The 15,797-nt window shown below is 50.7% G+C and overlaps 1 protein-coding gene across 1 annotated transcript in view; it reads right to left on the bottom strand.

The window, feature by feature from the left end:
- Positions 1-10,194, bottom strand: part of LOC134945493 (rho GDP-dissociation inhibitor 2-like) — a 202,383-nt gene extending 192,189 nt beyond the window's left edge. Inside the window, exon 1 of the mRNA XM_063934818.1 lies at positions 9,958-10,194. The gene's annotated coding sequence lies outside the window, so the exon portion shown is untranslated. The remainder of the gene's footprint in view (positions 1-9,957) is intronic.
- Positions 10,195-15,797: the final 5,603 nt, after the last annotated feature.

Raw genomic sequence — 15,797 nt, 5'->3', positions numbered from 1 at the left:
TTATATTGCTTATATCCTCCCGCTGGTAGATGAATAGTATTCACAGTGCTGTTGAAATGGATCCTTTAAGAGTTTATTAGGGTGAGAATATTGTCAGACTCACAGGTATCTTTTGTACAGGTTCTAACGGGCGTCCCCGTTTGCTGACCCTTCAAAGTTTTAATGACACTTTAAAGAATGTTATTTCAGATATATTTCACAGTCAGTTGCAGAGCCACTGTGGCTATCTGTAATTGTTGCTCACCCGTGTCTTTTGAATCTGCCCGCCTAGAGCTGCATCTCCCGTCAGGTGTCTGTCCCCACGTTAAGCTCGGCGGTTTCACCGCTGACCTCTGCGCCGGAGGTCTCCCAATGGGGATCTCATGGTCCGCCTCCGATTCAGTCCAGTACGGGCAGCTGGAGCCGGGGCAATCTTCCGGCTATTGCAGGAGCGGCTCTGGCGGCTAACCAGGATCACCTCACGCTCTCCGGGAGCAGAGCAGAATCTCACCGACACTCGGAGATTAATCTTGTTTCAGATGGTTGTGTCCATAAGTGTAGGGGTAACACTGTTTATGTCTAATTACAAGATTTTAATGTTCAATAAATAATCTCTATTCTGGACAGCGCCCTCAATTAAGGATATCATCGCCCCCAAGCCCCCCCCTGTGTACCTGGCAGCTAAAGTCGCGATGGTTGCAATGTTCCCAATCGATGTTTGAAAAAAAATTATAATTCTTTTTTTTTTTTTTTTTTTTTAAATCAACCTTTTTTTTCCTTTTTTTTTTACTAAAATCATTTTGGAAAGGGTTAAATTCATGTTCTTCACCTAATTCACTAAAAAAAAAAATCAAAAATTTCTGAGCGTTTTTTTTTGGGGGGGTGGGGGGGGGGGGGGGAATTGCTCGTTAAGTGGTTAATGTACATACAGGTTGAGTATCCCATATCCATATATTCCGAAATATGGAATATTCCGAAATACGGACTTTTTTGAATGAGAGTGAGATAGTGAAACCTTTGTTTTATGATGGCTCAATGTACACAAACTTTCTTTAATACACAAAGTTATTCAAAATATTGTATTAAATGACCTTCAGGCTGTGTGTATAGGGTGTATATGAAACATAAATGAATTGTGTGAATGTAGACCCACTTTGTTTAATGCACAAAGTTATAAAAAAATATTGTCTAAAATGACCTTCAGGCTGTGTGTATAAGGTGTATATGTAACATAAATGCATTCTGTGCTTCTATTTAGGTTCCATCTCCATGATATCCCTTTATGGTATGCAATTATTCCAAAATACGGAAAAATCCAATATCCAAAATACCTCTTGTCCCAAGCGTTTTGGATAAGGGATACTCAACCTGTATTACATCCTCAGTATTTTTTTACCAATCTCATGGACAGCATAGACTTGTTTAATACGCAAACTGTACGTAACGTATCAGCCAGATTATCATATTATTGTTCCTGGTAATAGAGTGGGTCTATAACGTACTATAGAGATGCTCCCCGAAACTATCGAGCCCAGTTATGGAAAGTCTGAAGCCAATAATAAGAATTTACTCACCGGTAATTCTATTTCTCGTAGTCCGTAGTGGATGCTGGGGACTCCGTCAGGACCATGGGGAATAGCGGCTCCGCAGGAGACAGGGCACAAAATTTAAAAGCTTGACCACTAGGTGGTGTGTACTGGCTCCTCCCCCCATGACCCTCCTCCAAGCCTCAGTTAGGATACTGTGCCCGGACGAGCGTACACAATAAGGAAGGATTTTGAATCCCGGGTAAGACTCATACCAGCCACACCAATCACACCGTACAACTTGTGATCTGAACCCAGTTAACAGTATGATAACGTAGGAGCCTCTGAAAAGATGGCTCACAACAATAAACAACCCGATTGTTTTGTAACAATAACTATGTACAAGTATTGCAGACAATCCGCACTTGGGATGGGCGCCCAGCATCCACTACGGACTACGAGAAATAGAATTACCGGCGAGTAAATTCTTATTTTCTCTGACGTCCTAGTGGATGCTGGGGACTCCGTCAGGACCATGGGGATTATACCAAAGCTCCCAAACGGGCGGGAGAGTGCGGATGACTCTGCAGCACCGAATGAGAGAACTCCAGGTCCTCCTTAGCCAGGGTATCAAATTTGTAGAATTTTACAAACGTGTTCTCCCCTGACCACGTAGCTGCTCGGCAGAGTTGTAATGCCGAGACCCCTCGGGCAGCCGCCCAAGATGAGCCCACCTTCCTTGTGGAGTGGGCATTGACAGATTTAGGTTGTGGCAGGCCTGCCACAGAATGTGCCAGTTGAATTGTGCTACAAATCCAACGAGCAATCGTCTGCTTAGAAGCAGGAGCACCCAGCTTGTTGGGTGCATACAGTATAAACAGCGAGTCAGATTTTCTGACTCCAGCCGTCCTTGAAATATATATTTTCAATGCTCTGACAACGTCCAGCAACTTGGAATCCTCCAAATCGCTAGTAGCCGCAGGCACCACAATAGGCTGGTTCAGGTGAAACGCTGATACCACCTTAGGCAGAAAATGAGGACGCGTCCTCAATTCTGCCCTGTCCGAATGGAAAATCAGATATGGGCTTTTATACGATAAAGCCGCCAATTCCGACACTCTCCTGGCTGAAGCCAGGGCCAGTAGCATGGTTACTTTCCATGTAAGATATTTCAAATCTACCGATTTGAGTGGCTCAAACCAATGGGATTTGAGAAAATCCAAAACTACATTGAGATCCCACGGTGCCACTGGGGGCACAACCGGGGGCTGTATATGTAGTACTCCTTTTACAAAAGTCTGGACTTCAGGAACTGAAGCCAATTCTTTCTGGAAGAAAATCGACAGGGCCGAAATTTGAACCTTAATGGACCCTAATTTGAGGCCCATAGATAATCCTGTTTGCAGGAAATGTAGGAATCGACCCAGTTGAAATTCCTCTGTCGGGGCCTTCCTGGCCTCACACCATGCAACATATTTTCTCCAAATGCGGTGATAATGTTGTGCAGTCACCTCCTTCCTGGCTTTGACCAGGGTAGGGATGACCTCTTCCGGAATGCCTTTTTCCCTTAGGATCCGGCGTTCAACCGCCATGCCGTCAAACGCAGCCGCGGTAAGTCTTGGAATAGTCACGGTCTCTGCTGAAGCAGATCCCTTCTTAGAGGTAGAGGCCACGGATCTTCCGTGAGCATCTCCTGAAGTTCCGGGTACCAAGTCCTTCTTGGCCAGTCCGGAGCCACTAGTATCGTTCTTACTCCCCTTTGCCGTATAATTCTCAGTACCTTGGGTATGAGAGGCAGAGGAGGGAACACATACACTGACTGGTACACCCATGGTGTTACCAGAGCGTCCACAGCTATTGCCTGAGGGTCTCTTGACCTGGCGCAATACCTGTCCAGTTTTTTGTTGAGGCGGGACGCCATCATGTCCACCATTGGTCTTTCCCAATGGACTACAATCATGTGGTGAACACTGCTGACAGTGCTATCACATGATTTTCCGCCCAGCGAAGAATCCTTGCAGCTTCTGCCATTGCCCTCCTGCTTCTTGTGCCGCCCTGTCTGTTTACGTGGGCGACTGCCGTGATGTTGTCCGACTGGATCAACACCGGCTGACCCTGAAGCAGAGGTTTTGCCAGGCTTAGAGCATTGTAGATTGCTCTTAGTTCCAGTATATTTATGTGAAGAGACGTTTCCAGGCTTGACCACACACCCTGGAAGTTTCTTCCTTGTGTGACCGCTCCCCAGCCGCCTCTCAGGCTGGCATCCGTGGTCACTAGGACCCAGTTCTGTATGCCGAATCTGCGGCCCTCTAACAGATGAGCACTCTGCAACCACCATAGCAGAGAGACCCTTGTCGACAATTTTATCCGCTGATGCATCTGCAGATGCGATCCGGACCATTTGTCTAGCAGATCCCACTGAAAAATTCGTGCATGGAATCTGCCGAATGGAATCGCTTCGTAAGAAGCCACCATTTTTCCCAGGACTCTTGTGCATTGATGCACAGACACTGTCCCTGGTTTTAGGAGGTTCCTGACGAGTTCGGATAACTCCCTGGCTTTCTCCTCCGGAAGAAATATCCAGAATCATCCCTAGGAACAGCAGACGTGTCGTCGGGATCAGTTGGGATTTTGGAAAATTCAGAATCCACCCGTGCTGTTGGAGCACTACTTGAGTTAGTGCTACTCCGACCTCCAGCTGTTCTCTGGATCTTGCCCTTATCAGGAGATCGTCCAAGTAAGGGATAATTAATACGCCTTCTCTTAGAAGAAGGATCATCATTTCGGCCATTACCTTGGTAAAGACCCTGGGTGCCGTGGACAATCCAAACGGCAGCGTCTGAAACTGATAATGACAGTTTTGTACCACGAACCTGAGGTACCCTTGGTGTGAAGGGCAAATTGGGACATGAAGGTAAGCATCCTTGATGTCCAAGGACACCATAAAATCCCCTTCTTCCAGATTCGCTATCACTGCTCTGAGTGACTCCATCTTGAACTTGAATTTTTGTATGTACAGGTACAGAGATTTCAGATTTAGAATAGGTCTTACCGAGCCGTCCGGCTTCGGTACCACAATTAGCGTGGAGTAATAGCCCTTTCCCTGTTGTAGAAGGGGTACCTTGATTATCACCTGCTGAGAATACAGCTTGTGAATGGCTTCCAATACCGTCGCCCTGTCTGAGGGAGACGTTGGCAAAGCAGATTTTAGGAACCGGCGAGGGGGAGACTTCTCGAATTCCAACCTGTAACCCTGAGATACTACCTGCAGGATCCAGGGGTCCACCTGCGAGTGAGCCCACTGTGCGCTGAAATTCTTGAGGCAACACCCCCACCGGCCCCGAGTCCGCTTGTAAGGTCCCAGCGTCATGCTGAGGCCTTTGCAGAAGCCGGGGAGGACTTCTGCTCCTGGGAAGGGGCTGCTTGCTGCAGTCTCTTACCCTTTCCTTTGCCTCGGGGCAAATATGAATGTCCTTTTGCTCGCTTGTTCTTATAGGAACGAAAGGACTGCGGCTGAAAAGACTGCGGCTTTTTCTGCTGGGAGGGGACTTGAGGTAAAAAGGTGGACTTCCCGGCTGTTGCCGTGGCTACCAAATCCGATAGACCGACCCCAAATAATTCCTCCCCTTTATACGGCAATACTTCCATATGCCGTTTGGAATCCGCATCGCCTGACCACTGTCGTGTCCATAGACTTCTTCTGGCAGATATGGACATCGCACTTACTCTTGATGCCAGAGTGCAGATATCCCTCTGTGCATCTCGCATATAAAGGAATGCATCCTTTAATTGCTCTATAGTCAATAAAATACTGTCCCTATCCAGGGTATCAATATTTTCAGTCAGGGAATCCGACCAAGCCACCCCAGCACTGCACATCCAGGCTGAGGCGATTGCTGGTCGCAGTATAACACCAGTATGTGTGTATATACTTTTTAGAGTATTTTCCAGCCTCCTATCAGCTGGATCCTTGAGGGCGGCCGTATCAGGAGACGGTAAGGCCACTTGTTTGGATAAACGTGTGAGCGCCTTGTCCACCCTAGGGGGTGTTTCCCAGCGCGCCCTAACCTCTGGCGGGAAAGGGTATAACGCCAATAACTTCTTTGAAATTAGCAGTTTTTTATCAGGGGTAAACCACGCTTCATCACACACGTCATTCAATTCCTCTGATTCAGGAAAAACTACAGGTAGTTTTTTCAGACCCCACATAATACCCCTTTTTGTGGTACTTGCAGTATCAGAGATATGCAAAGCCTCCTTCATTGCCGTGATCATATAACGTGTGGCCCTACTGGAAAATACGTTCGTTTCTTCACCGTCGACACTAGATTCGGTGTCCGTGTCTGGGTCTGTGTCGACCGACTGAGGCAAAGGGCGTTTTACAGCCCCTGACGGTGTTTGAGACGCCTGTACAGGTACTAACTGGTTTGCCGGTCGTCTCATGTCGTCAACCGACTTTTGCAGCGTGCTGACATTATCACGTAATTCCATAAACAAAGCCATCCATTCCGGTGTCGACTCCCTAGGGGGTGACATCACCATTACCGGCAATTGCTCCGCCTCCACACCAACATCGTCCTCATACATGTCGACACACACGTACCGACACAGCAGACACACAGGGAATGCTCTGATAGAAGACAGGACCCCACTAGCCCTTTGGGGAGACAGAGGGAGAGTTTGCCAGCACACACCAAAGCGCTATAATTATATAGGAACAACCTTATATAAGTGTTGTTTCCTTATAGCTGCTTAAATATATATAATATCGCCAAAAAATGCCCCCCCTCTCTGTTTTTTACCCTGTTTCTGTAGTGCAGTGCAGGGGAGAGCCTGGGAGCCTTCCTAGCAGCGGAGCTGTGTAGGAAAATGGCGCTGTGTGCTGAGGAGATAGGCCCCGCCCCCTATTTCGGCGGGCTCTTCTCCCGGTTTTTCTGAGACCTGGCAGGGGTGAAATACATCCATATAGCCTCATGGACTATATGTGATGTATTCTTTTTAGCCAGAAAGGTATTAACATTGCTGCCCAGGGCGCCCCCCCCAGCGCCCTGCACCCTCAGTGACCGCCGGTGTGAAGTGTGCCTGAGCGCAATGGCGCACAGCTGCAGTGCTGTGCGCTACCTCATGAAGACTGAAAAGCCTTCAGCCGCCGGTTTCTGGACCTCTTCTTACTTCGGCATCTGCAAGGGGGTCGGCGGCGCGGCTCCGGTGACCCATCCAGGCTGTACCTGTGATCGTCCCTCTGGAGCTAGTGTCCAGTAGCCTAAGAAGCAAATCCATCCTGCACGCAGGTGAGTTCACTTCTTCTCCACTAGGTCCCTCGTTGCAGTGAGCCTGTTGCCAGCAGGACTCACTGAAAATAATAAAACTATCAAAACTTTTACTCTAAGCAGCTCTTTATGAGAACCACCTAGATTGCACCCTGCTCGGACGGGCACAAAAACCTAACTGAGGCTTGGAGGAGGGTCATGGGGGGAGGAGCCAGTACACACCACCTAGTGGTCAAGCTTTTAAATTTTGTGCCCTGTCTCCTGCGGAGCCGCTATTCCCCATGGTCCTGACGGAGTCCCCAGCATCCACTAGGACGTCAGAGAAAATAGAAACGCATGCAAACTAGCTCCTACGCTTCTGTAGCATCAATTTTAGAGAGGCCATCATGAGTAATTCATGACCAATCGTCAATCATTCAGATAACGTCACTAGCCGACGTCAAGACGTCAGTCAGCCTTTCAGGGAGTCTGCTTCTATGGCACATGTTAAACAGAACTCTCCGTCCTGTACTGATGAGATTCACGAAGAACCAAACTATTGTTCTTTTAGTAGGAACCTGTCTCTGCTACAGTATACAAAGTTATTGTCCAATGGGCAAGTCACCGATTCCGAAGGCTGCCATACAGAAGGCTGCCCCCACCACTGGTGCTCCAGAGACAGTGAATTATTTCCCTAGTGGTCCCCAATGCTTAACTATATTTCTCCAGGTATCAGATAGGATAGGTATATAAACGGGTGGTCTTCAGTATGCCAGCTGTCGGGATCCCGATGCACAGTATACCGGCGCCGGAATCCCGACAGCCGGCATACCGACACTTATTCTCCCTCGTGGGGGTCCACGACCCCCCTGGAGGTAGAATAAAATAGCGTGGCGAGCGCAGCGAGCCCGCAAGGGGCTCATTTGCGCTCGCCACACTGTCGGTACGCCGGCGGTCGGGCTCCCGGCGCCGGTATGCTGGTCGCCGGGAGCCCGACCGCCGGCCTACCATACTACACCCTATATAAACCGCATATTTAAGAACTGGGAGACACACCTGGCCTGAATCAGAGACTGCAGCCTGTGGGTGGACTTCCGGGAGCAATAATATGCAAATGCTAGTTTCACCCTGCCTATGGTGTCCTAGGGTGCACCTGAATGTGCAACGACTAAGACGCCCACTTTCTTTGGCCCTGTACGCTGTACCACCACCAGTATTCACATGCCACCATTGGCACTTTCTCCATCTGTACATGACCTCTGTGGAATCGGTTGTGCGTCTTAGAATGCAGACGCTATCACTGACAAACCCATAACACGCCCACGAGATGTATTTTTTTTTTGCGTTCACTTCAGGCCACCTCCCAGGAACACCCACGGTTTTGCTGCTCGATGTCAGACCTGATCGCAATAACAGCTTTGTGCATACTCGCAGAGTAACGCATTCGCCGTGTACATATATAAATATGGGATTTGTGGTACACACAGCAACAATGTAGAGACTGCCAAAAATACCACCCAATTGTCATTTTCTGGCAGAGAAGTGAAACCTTAAACTAAATTCAATATCATACATAACTATTGTCAAAGTATGGGTTCAGTATGATTTCCTGGCGGATGGGATGCAGCGGTCACAATTCCAACGCCGCCATGTTCCCTCCTGTCACCTACCCCTTAACCAGGCATATCCAAACTGCGCCCCTCAAACTACACATTCCAGCATGCCCTGACACAGCTTTAGCATTCTCTGACAGCAAAACTGTGTCATGGCATGCTGGGATATGTAGTTTCACAACAGCTGGAGGGCCGCAGTTTGGACATGCCTGCCCTTAACCCTCCCTACAGCCCGCAGCCTAACCCTCACCCTCCCTACAGCCCGCAGCCTAACCCTCCCTACAGTCCGTAGCCTAACCCTCACCCTTCCCTACAGCCTAACCCTCCCTACAGCCCGCAGCCTAACCCTCCCTAGAGCCCGTAGCCTAACCCTCACCCTCCCTACAGCCTAACCCTCACCCTCCCTACCCCCACAATCTAACCCTAATCCCCCCAGGTTGCAACTACTATAGTTACGGTTGAGATTCCGGTGTCTGTCTGAACCTTTTGGGATTCTGGCGTCACTTTTTCAACTGCCAGGATCCCCACAGCCGGAATTTTAACAGCATCCCCTAAGTGTATACCAGATCCCCTCGAAACAAACCAATACATATAGTAGCACAAACTGTTGATATCTTACTAGAACAACAAGAAAACTCTGCTATTCAAATTTATACACAAGAGAATGCTACATTATCTTATAAATATGAGGACTTAAACTAATAAAAATATACTTATACAGGATTCCCCTGTGAGGCCGCTTGCACAACTTTAAATCCCAGCTCTTTTATTTAACTTACTGGAACCTTAAAAAATAATGGCTTATGAACCAACATCAAATACAGTATTTCTTTATTTCAACCAACTTTGGTTAATCAGATATCGGAATAATAACACACACCGTGGTTTTAGTATCCAATATGAGTTTCTTCAGAGTTCATGCAAAAACCTGTCCACATGCAGAAATTCCTGATAGGCATCTGTCAATCATACATATATTATATTCCAGTCCTGTGTGTGCAAGGGTGAGTGACTGGCAGAGGGGTACCCTAATACCCAGACTGGACTCACATGAAAGGCAGCAGACCCACAATGGCTGCTACTCAGCAAAACTACTTAAATGAATCTATTTAAAAGTTAGTTTCAGGAAGTCAGCAGCAGCAGCTTTGCAGGAGGGAAGTAGGTCACAATTTCCATGAAAGCAACAGTAACTTCTCAACTAAGTTGCAATATAATCCCCATGGGCAATAAACACAAATACAGCATGCATTCAGGAGCCCCACTCCCTCCCCATACAGGAGCCCCACAGATACTGCATGCATTCAGGAGCCCCACTCCCTCCACATACAGGAGCCCCACAGATACTGCATGCATTCAGGAGCCCCACTCCCTCCCCATACAGGAGCCCCACAGATACTGCATGCATTCAGGAGCCCCACTCCCTCCACATACAGGAGACACACAGATACTGCATGCGCTCACCCAGCAAGTATGTGACCGACATGTAACAACGTGCAGAACTGCTGCAACTCACCCCTAACCACACCTTGCACCCCTTCTCCTGCCTGCACCCAGCAGCAGCGCAGTGTGACCCCTGGGGGGACTCCTTACCTCTTAGCTGGACAGTCCTGGGTAAGATGCCGGGCAGGGCTCTGGCAGCTGCAGACAGAGGGGAGGTATAGAAGTTTAGGCGCACAAGTCTGGGGTGGCCCAGCTGCCTGACACCGTGCAACCAATCAGTGTGGGCTCAGGGTGTGCCGGGCTGCTGCTGCTGCTGCTGGTGTTACAACAACCAGGAACTCGGGTGACAGGAAGTTAGTTAGTGAGCCTGTAACAAAACTTCCATTCACTTCATTGGGGGTGTTCTCTGCTACCTGACTGAGCATGCCCTGTGCTGTGTGACACATGCTGGGTGCATTGTTTCCCCCAGTCCCTGAGTCTCTTCAGCTGTTTCTAGTAACTAGTTGCTAGCAGCTACAGTATATGCATGTTGTCGGTATGTCACTATTATGTCAGACAATAAAAGGTGACATATAGGTATTATAGAAGAACATCTATGTGCTAGTCACTGTCAATGTCTAAACAAATAAAAGGAGGTATATTATCATTATTACGGCTGCAATGTCTGTTCTGCAATGCTCTGTACTGCAACTTATTCGCATTGTGTTACGTTTGCACTGTTTACGTACTTTGGGTCATATTTAATAACGAGTAATATTCTTAATTGCTGCTCCAACCAATCAGTTCCTAACCATGTGTCGCCTCTTTGCAGGCACTGTGGTGGCCGTCTCGCGCCACGGGTCACACAGCCGGACGATGGTGTCGCAGGTGATTAGTAAAGCATACTATATACTACTTATATTACACCCCTCCTGCTGCATTAACGGGATCACCGACCACAGAATCCCGGCACTGACCAGAATTCCAATGCTGGCATCTCATTTGAGATCACAATGCCGGCGCCAGGATCCCGGGACGTAAGGTTAGGTTTAGGCTGTGGGGAAGGGGGGTTAGGTTTAGGCACTCCTGGGGAGGGGATCAGTATGGTAAGGGGGAGAGGTCGACCTACGGCGGCCCCCTTTGTTTCCGCTCACATAAGCTAATAAGCTCCCCTTGAAATAAAGAGTCTGACACATTTCCTTTGGATCGAATTACTGGCCACAGTTTATTTCCATTACCTTACATGTTACCTTACAAGGTTGCGGGGCACGGATAGAAGTGGTGGGCAAGGCGCCCCTGGGTCCCTGACCCCTCCTGATTTCCTGGGGGCGTGCCCTGCCTACCCTGTAGGCACCGCGGCAACGCCCCTGGGGAACCAGCCCTCCTGGCGCATATCACGCTCACCTGGCACGCAGCTCCCTGGCCCAACCGTCCAAAGCTGGAGCCGAGCATGCGCCCGTTCACCGAGGGTGAATCTGCCAACCTCGGCTGGCTCCCCCCGTTCGCCATGCCTTGCGCACCGCTTCTTCCCGCCGCCCGCTGACTGTGACATACGTATTCCTTAATTTTCCTTAACACATTAAACATACAACCGTATTATAACTTGCAACGATTTATACGATAAAACTCTGAACTGTAAGTATATGTACCTATATACACCTTTTCTAAATGGGTGGGTGGGTGGGTCACTCTCTGTGCTCACCTTTCTCAGTGGCCGCCTCCTCCCCCCCGCCTTCCTATTTAACCCGCCCGCTATCCGGCCGGCCCCCTCGCCTTCTACAGGCTACCAGCGCCTGTAGGTGTGAAAGAGGGGACGGGCACACCTGCCCGCCCCTCCTTTCCATTGTGCCGCTGGCCCGCGGGCCACCTGCCGCCCCTCCCCCTTACCCCTCTCCGGCGCCATCACGGGCTCGGCGCCTTTGTTACCATAAGGGGGAGAGGTCGACCTACGGCGGCCCCCTTTGTTTCCGCTCACATAAGCTAATAAGCTCCCCTTGAAATAAAGAGTCTGACACATTTCCTTTGGATCGAATTACTGGCCACAGTTTATTTCCATTACCTTACATGTTACCTTACAAGGTTGCGGGGCACGGATAGAAGTGGTGGGCAAGGCGCCCCTGGGTCCCTGACCCCTCCTGATTTCCTGGGGGCGTGCCCTGCCTACCCTGTAGGCACCGCGGCAACGCCCCTGGGGAACCAGCCCTCCTGGCGCATATCACGCTCACCTGGCACGCAGCTCCCTGGCCCAACCGTCCAAAGCTGGAGCCGAGCATGCGCCCGTTCACCGAAGGTGAATCTGCCAACCTCGGCTGGCTCCCCCCGTTCGCCATGCCTTGCGCACCGCTTCTTCCCGCCACACGAGGATCTCGGCTGCCCCCCTCCCCCGAGACCCGAAGCCCCCCACCCTGCAACCAGCTACTGACCCCCGGCCTCCAGTGCTTCCTGAAGCGCGTTATTAAAAAGGTCAATCCCAATGTCCGACAAATGGACCCCGTCGCTCCTATACATGCCCCCGATCTTTTGACTGATGTCCTTATGCCGTATGACCTGTCCCCCTAGTGCGGCCACGCATTTGCCCACGGCCGCGTTGACCCTTTTCCCAGCCCTCTCCACTCCTGCCCCTTTCCGAGCTCCGCGCCAAGCTAGCCTGGGAATGATGTTAGACCATATTAGCTCTACGCCCGGCCATCGCTCGCTTACCCATGCTAGATCGTCCCGTCGTTGAGGGGTCTAATGTAGCGCCTGTAGCTGTTGGACCCCCACCTGCCTAATGCTTTGATCTCTTCGATCGCGCACCCTTCGTTAGCGGCTGACGTGGCCGCCCCTATTCTAAACGAGTGTGTCCCGAATCTCTCTGCCTGCCAGCCAAGTGCTCCTACACATCTCTTCAACACTGCTGCAAACTGGTACCTAGTGAGCGCCCTTCATTATCGTGCGTACTACGAAACTCTTCGTCTCGTCCCTTTCGCCTGCCAGTTTCTGGAAAAAGGATACCCCTGCTAGTATCGTGTTTGCTCCTGCCCTGGACGTCTGCTCCCTTCTGAGTTTGTCCGAGAACGCCAACACTTGTTGCTGCGGAGGCTTGGCTTCAATCTCCCCCTCCCCCTGGAACTGCCGCCATCTTCTCCATGCGGCCTTGTAGGCCTTCCAGGTCTTTGGTGCCAGGGATCGCTCCACCAATTTATCTAGTTCTGATCGACTATCTGCCAGAGATAGGAGGGGCATGTTAAACCTACTTCGCTTGCTCCCGGCGCTGCGGTCCTAAAAACTTCCCATTTCTGCCTGGACAATGCGTCCGCTATTACGTTCTTCTCCCCTGGCACGTGTCTAGCTCTGAATGTTATGTTGTGGTGCAAACAAGCTGCCACCAACCTCCTGAGCAACCTGACCACCGGCGGCGATGATGCCCGCTGGTTGTTCACGGCTTGCACCACCCCCATGTTGTCGCACCAGAATTGGATCTGCCTGTTTGCCAGCACTTTACCCCATATGTCGACTGCCACGACTATCGGGAACAACTCCAATGCCGCTAAGTTCTTGGTGATCCCTGCGGTCTCCCATTCTGGTGGCCATCGCTGGGCGCACCATTCGCCCTGCAAGTATGCCCCAAACCCCGTAGCTCCTGCTGCGTCTGTGAATAACTGCAGCGCACGGTTTGGTGCTACTTCCTTGGGCCAGATTTGCACCCCGTTAAACTGTAAGAGGAACTCCTCCCACACCCGCAGGTCCTCCCTAAGCTCCCTGGTGATGCGTATGAAGTGGTGCTTTGATGCCCTGCCTGCTGTGGCTTGTTCCAGCCTCCTCTTGAAGATTCTGCCCATTGGAATCACCCTGCAAGCGAAATTCAGGCTCCCCAGCAAAGACTGCAACTGCCCCAGCGTGACCTTCTTGGCCTTTGCGCAGTCGCTCACTTCCCTGACCAACTTTACCACCTTCTCTGTTGGTAGTCTGCACTCCTGCCTAACCGTGTCAATTTCTATGCCCAAATAGGATATAACCTCCGTCGGGCCTTCGGTTTTCTCCGCCGCGATGGGTACGCTGAACTCTTCCAGCATACCCTGTAGCTCTCGTAAAAGGTGGCTGCACTGCTCCGACTCTGGTGGGCCCGCCACCAAGAAATCGTCTAGATAATGCGCTATGGCCCTTGCCCCAGCGCGTTCCTGCAAACACCATTGCAGGAACGAACTAAATGCCTCGAAGAAAGCGCATGAAATGGCGCACCCCATTGGCAGGCATTTGTCCACAAAGAAAACCCCGTCAAAACTTAGACCCATCAACCTGAAGCTCTCTGGGTGCAATGGAAGCAGTCTGAAGGCCGACTCGATGTCTAGCTTTGCCATGAGAGCTCCTTTCCCTTGTGCTCTCACCATCTTGACCGCCTGGTCAAAGGATTGATACTGCACTGAACATTGCTCTTTGTCCAGTGCGTCGTTTACTGACCCTCCCTCGGGGTAAGACAGGTGCTGGATGAGCCTGAACTTCCCCGGTGCCTTTTTTGGGACCAGTCCCAAAGGTGACACTATCAAATCCTGTAATGGTGGGGCTGCAAATGGCCCCGCCATTCTACCTAACTCTAGCTCCTTTGCGATCTTCTCCCGTACCACCCCCGGTTGCTCCTTGACGGATTTCAGGTTTCTTATTTTTTCCGTGGGCGGGACCTCTCTTATTATTGGTATCCTAAAGCCCTCCCTAAAACCGTCCCGCAGCAATTTGGCTTCCTGCTGCTTCGGATACCTGGCTAGCCACCCCAGGATCCTGCTTAAATTCACTGGGCTAAACGCTTTTCCCAGCCCCTGCTGCCGCGGGTAGTTTTCTTGGGTGATTTGCTCTCTTCCTATAGCAATCCTTTGCTGCATGACTTGCGCTGAATTTGCACTGCGCGCGGGTGCACTGAGATTCGTTAAACGCCCAGCATTTGAGGTCATGTTTCTGCGTGCTAGGCCTCCCTGCCCCGGCTGCTTGTGCCGGTGCCGCCTTCTCCGCTATACCGCTTGCTAATGCCTTGAGCCACGCGTCGAGGTCCCTAACTCCGAAGTCGATGGGCTTACCGCCCTCTGCCTTCGCTCTAAAACTCTCGTCGTACCTCAGCCAGACTGATCCCCCTTGTTCCTTGTACACAGAGTATATAAAATCTGTATATTTCAACATGCTCATCGCTACCTCGGGGTACGCTTCTATGTAACAGCCGGAGTAAGCGAACATTCCGCTCAGCCAGTTCTCAATAGTTTTGTAGCTATTGACTTGTGTACCCCCTTTCGGTTTTGCCTTTTCCTTGTCGCTCAAGCCCTTCTCTGTCAATGAACATATATCGACGAAACCCCCTTTTTCTATCTCCTTTCTGATTTGTTTTGGCAAGTGGCCTGCCACTGCGCTAAACTCGCAACCCACTGCGGATCCTGTCTGCAAAAATTTCTTAGCCGTTTCCTGCTGCACCTGCCCCATCTGTTCCCTAACCGCATCTGTCCCCGGCGTAAGCCCCTTCCTTTTCTTACATGTCGCTCTAGCTAACTTTAGCTGCTCCCTCAACACTCTACATGATTCGTCCTCGTCTGAATCCGTTGCGCTATCCCCCTGCTCCCTCGCCTGACCTGCTCCGCCCTTACCGACCACCCCCGTGAACTTAACCATAACGTTACCAACATTCTGCGATATATCTGGGGACACCATAACATTACACAAACTGTTCATATCGACATTGGTCTCACCCGTCCCGTGTGAGGATTCCCTCGCTGGACCGTCCGCGCTGGTCATCGCGCCGGATGCTGCCTTCGGTGTGGTGGCCACTTGGACCGTGTTGACTGCTGGGGCATCGCCGGCCGTAGCGTAGCCCATGACGCCCTCTCCGCGCTGGAATTCCGCGCCTCCTGGCCGCTGCGTGTATGCCCTCTGCCGTTCCCGTGGCGTGATGGTACCGTGGACCGCCGTATTGCTCCCGTGCGTTGATCTTGCTGGCGTGGTGAAGACTTGCAAGTTCCTGTGCACTGCCTCCCTGTCGCCTTGTCTTGTCGGTG

Source organism: Pseudophryne corroboree, chromosome 7 (genome assembly GCF_028390025.1).
Source record: "Pseudophryne corroboree isolate aPseCor3 chromosome 7, aPseCor3.hap2, whole genome shotgun sequence".
NCBI classification, from domain to species: Eukaryota; Metazoa; Chordata; class Amphibia; order Anura; family Myobatrachidae; genus Pseudophryne; species Pseudophryne corroboree.
The sequence above is the reverse complement of the archived record's forward strand: the minus strand, read 5'-3'. Positions and strand labels throughout refer to the sequence as shown.